The following is a 5,036-nucleotide window of genomic DNA, read 5'->3' as shown; positions in this document are numbered from 1 at the left end:
TCCGTGCAACATACGTTTTATATGATGTGTGCCTCTTCATGCAGTAAATAATTTCTTGTTAATGTGTGTTTGAGGGGCTTTGAGTGTCAGCATCATTAACCCACAGAGTTATTCAAGTTGTAAAAGGTTATACAATAATTTAACAGCCACCTTTTTTATTCCGCCAGGTTACTGAGCTCACTTTACGAAAATAGCTGTAAATACTTAGCATGACAAATTCAAGTAACTTGTCTGTTGCAGCATGTATAATAAGCCTTCTCATTAGGGAAACTGATAAAGCTCGAGTCAACTAAATCTGCCTTCATACTTTATCCAAGGGGAACCAAGCCTGCCGTGCTCACATCAGCATCTGGAACATTCTCCTCTCCTCGAATCTGTGTACACATCTTTAAGCAAAGAAGAGAAACAAACTCTGCTCAGACACCTATTGGCTTTAGACACCTGAACGAACTTTGATGAAGTACAGTCCGAGTTCCTACCATGCACAAGTAGAACTGCTCTCGGACTTGTTTTTCTGTTTTTTGTGGAACCTACACGTTTGAATGACTTGAACGTTGCATCTTTTAAAGTTATTTTTAAGGTTTCTTGGCATTTATCCTAGTTGTCCGTGTTTGGCAATGTGCTGTTAAAGTAATAGACTTTTAATCTTTATGTATTTTTTGTTTTCTCCTGGAGTACTTGGACAGATGTTATAGTGGTTTCTTTTAGGAAAATCTGTCATTAAAAAAAATTATAGCCTTGCAAATAACCACGCACTGTATTTGAGTCAGTTTATTCTACGGAGATGTAAAGAGTGCTGACTTCATTTATTTTTCTACCTATATACCTACTAGAAGAAGGGCAAGACTGGTGTTTAAAAAAAGAAACAGAAACCCGACAGAACTTATGGGGTGGCAAATTGTGGGTGCTTATGTGCAAGGGCTGATGTGTTGTTTGGTTATGGTCACAGTTGGACCATTTCAGAAATATGAGTCAGAGCGCTTGAATTCCGTTCCATTGATTTGTAGCCTGTGAGCTTAGTAATGGATAATGTCATGAAAACATTTCTTCCATTATGTGGGGAGAGTCGTGGTGTATCCAGTTAGGTAGAAAGGCTGTTCCGAGTTTGGTTGAAAGCATGATCACACAAATAGTCCTTCCTCCAAGTTCAAGGTCCATCCCTTTTCCCGTGAGAAGTCCCATAGGTTAGAGTTTGCCAACGACAGTTTTGTTAAGGCCAGCAGTGGCGCCAGACACATCTTGTGTTTTGTTGCTGTCTACTCCATGGCCCAGTGAGAGAGAGTTGGGGGCCTCCTCACAACAGGCTGTTTACTAGAACCAGCTTAGATTTTCTAATTTACCACATAAAATTCTGTATTAGATTTGAGCAAGTGCATTTGTTAACCTGACCCAGTATGGGGGTGTGAAAGTGTAGATGTTTTGATTTGATCAGAAAGCCTTGACAGGAAATACACTGCAGTAGGAGGCTTGGAAATATATTGGGCCAGCAGGTGGTAGTGGGGAAGCTGAATCCCACAAGGCTGACTTTGTGGTTACAGTCCCAGACCTGATGGCTCGGGAATCACACCGAGTACATGTGCATGCGTGCCCAAAATCCCTAGAAGAGAATGGGGGGAAGGTATTGCAGCATGGCCATTCCCCTGGGAGTGCTTTCTCACTCCCTTTGTCTCTCTCCAGTGAGAGCATGCATCCTATAGCAAATTAAAAAATTGGAAATAATCACAATAGTAGTTCCCATTTTTTGAGCCCCTTTTAGGTACAGGCAATGTGTATCAGGTATTTTTTTTTTTTTTTTGAGAGAGTTTCACTGTAGGGCGCGTGTGCTCGCCAGACAGACAGAGAGAGACATAGAGACAGAAAGCGAGAAATCACCCCCCAGGGGGGATGGTCATGCCACAATCCCTTCTCCTCCATTCTCCTCTTGGGATCTTGGACACGCACGCACACGCGCCCGGCGTGAGTTTTTTAAGCCACCGGGTCCAGGACACGAACCGCGGTCGACTACGTGGGAGTCCAGCGACATAGCCATTACGCTAACTGCTGGTTCCCTATCAGGTATTTTTTGAAATTACATTTTAATCTTTTTGTTGAGAGAGATATTTTGCTATAGGGTGCATGTGCTCACTGGAGAGAAAAGAGGTGGAGAGACAAAAAACAAGAAATCACCCCCCAGGGGGAATGGCCATACCACAATCCCTTCTTTATTCTCTTCTCAGAATCTTAGGCATTCACACACACATGCCCAGCTTGAGTTATCTTTTTAAATTATTATTTATTATTATGTATACATTCAATCATTACATATCATTTAGATTGTACAGAGATTTTACCCAACATGATATACACCACACAGCAGGTGAGTTGAGAATACCATACAACACATCATTAACAGGCAACAAATCATATCTGTTGACCCACAAATGTTTTCTCCATTTGTTCCCAAATTTCCCTTCCTGCACTCTTCCCCTTTCCAACTCTCCTTTCACTTTGACCCCAGTATCCATAACAGTATCCACAGCTGTTCTCCATGCTTTTATATCATTTAATCTTTCAATTTCTGCCATGGAACGTAGACATTTGGTGTATATTAACTGGGGACACACAATGTCTCTCTTGTTTGCTTTGCTTAGCAATAATCTTCCATGTTCATCCACTTTATATCAAATGCCAGGGTCTTGTTTTTTTATGGCTGAATAGTATTCCATGGGGTATATGTGCCACACTTTTTCAATCCATTCATCTGTTTGTGGACATTTGAGTTGGTTCCATGTCTTAGCAATCGTGAATAATGCTGCAATAAATATAGTTGTGCAAGTGCTTTTCTGACTGAACGCTATGCTGTCCTTTGTATAGATACCCAGGAATGGAATTGCTGGATCATATGGTAGTTCTAGTTGAAGGCCCTTGAGGAACCTCCATATTGTTCTCCCCAGTGGCTGGACCAATTTACATTCCCAACAGCAATGCAGGAGAGTTCCCCTTTCACCACATCCTCACCAGCACTTATCATTCTTCTTCTTCTTCTTCTTCTTCTTCTTCTTCTTCTTCTTCTTCTTCTTCTTCTTCTTCTTCTTCTTCTTCTTCTTCTTCTTCTTCTTCTTCTTCTTCTTCTTCTTCTTCTTCTTCTTCTTCTTCTTCTTCTTCTTCTTCTTCTTCTTCTTCTTCTTCTTCTTCTTCTTCTTCTTCTTCTTCTTCTTCTTTAATCTTCACCATTCTGATTGGGGTTAGGTGGTATTTCTTTGTGGTTTTGATCTGCATCTCCTTTATGATGAGGGATGTTGAGCATTTTTTATATGCTTTTCGACTGTTCATATGTCTTCCTTAGAGAGTTGTTTATTTAGCTCATTTTCCCAAACTTTAATTGGGTTCATCATTTTCTTCTGGGTAAGCCACTTGAGTTCCCTGTGTATTCTGGCTATCAGTCCCTTATCTCAGGCATAGTTAACAAAAATTTTCTTCGATTCTGAGGGCTGTAGATTCACACTAATTACTGTGTCCTTTGCTGTGCAGAAACTTCTTAATCTAATGTGATCCCACCTGTCTAAACTGGTACAAGACGAGGCTGCCCACTCTCTCCATTCCTATTCAGTATAGTACTGGAAGTCCTAGTCAATGTGATCAAACAGGAGAATGACATAAAAGGCATTCCAATAGGGCAAGCAGCTGAAATTATCTCTGTTTGCAGATGACATGATTGTATACATAGGAGACCCAATAATATCCATGAAAAAACTCCTTGAAGTAATAAATGCACTCAGTAAGTAAAGTGGCAAGATACAAAATTAATTTACAAAAATCTATAGCACTTCTATATACAAACAACAGAGACAGAACTAAAGAAAGTAATCCCATTTACCATAGTCAAAAAAAGTATACCTAGGAATAAAACTAACCAAGTAAGTCAAGGGCCTCTATAAGGAAAATCTTAAAAAAGAAAGAAAAAAATGACACAAAAAAGTGGAAGGACATCCCATGATCTGGGATGGGACTAAAGAAAGTAATCCCATTTACCATAGTCAAAAAAAGTATACCTAGGAATAAAACTAACCAAGTAAGTCAAGGGCCTCTATAAGGAAAATCTTAAAAAAGAAAGAAAAAAATGACACAAAAAAGTGGAAGGACATCCCATGATCTGGGATGGGAAGAATTAATATAAGCAAAATGGCAATCCTACCCAAATTAATCTACATATTCAATGTAATACCTATAAAATAATTTCTGTAAAATTACCAGAGACATTCTTCACACATGTAGAAAAGACAGGCAGAATTTGTCTAGAATCATAAAAGACCCCATATTGCAAAAGTCATCCGCGCAAGAAATGTGGAGTGGGTGGCATCTCACTTCCTGACCCCAGATCATATTACAGAGCAGTGATAATCAAAACAGCATGGTATTGGCATGAAAACAGACATGAGGACCAATGGAACAGAGTAGAGACCCCAGAAATAAACCTCAAAACATACAGCCAACTGATCTTTGACAATGGGTACCAGTCAATCCAGTGGTAAAAGGAAAACTCTTTAGCAAATGGTGTTGGAAAACCTGGATATCCATGTGCAGAAAGATAAATCTGAAACCCTATCTGTCACCATCAACAAACATCAACTCAAAGTGGATCAAAGATCTAAACCTAAGACTACAAACTATAAAACTACTGGTGGAAAACACTGGGGAAAGTCTGGGAGACATTGGGGTAGGGATAGGCAAAGACTTCTTAAGGAAACCCAGCTTGAGTTTTAAGCTACCAGGTCTGGGACTTGAGCAGTGGTTGGCTACTCGTGAGTCCAGCAATGTAACCATTTACACCATCTGCTGGCTCCTTAATTTAATCTTAATTGCGATATAAAGGTACATTCTCTTATTCTTGTTCCATAGATGAGGAAACAGGTGCAGAGCAGTTGTCACATGGTTAGTGACAGAACCAGGACTCAAGCCCAGCCTGACTCCAAAGCCCAGATTTTAAAAAAATTTTTGCCATTGGCTGTGTGTGCTCATAAGACACACACACACACACACACACACACACACACACA

This window comes from Tupaia chinensis, unplaced genomic scaffold (genome assembly GCF_000334495.1).
Source record: "Tupaia chinensis unplaced genomic scaffold, TupChi_1.0 Scaffold000706_1, whole genome shotgun sequence".
In the NCBI taxonomy this organism is placed as follows: Eukaryota; Metazoa; Chordata; class Mammalia; order Scandentia; family Tupaiidae; genus Tupaia; species Tupaia belangeri.
This window is presented reverse-complemented; position numbering follows the sequence as displayed.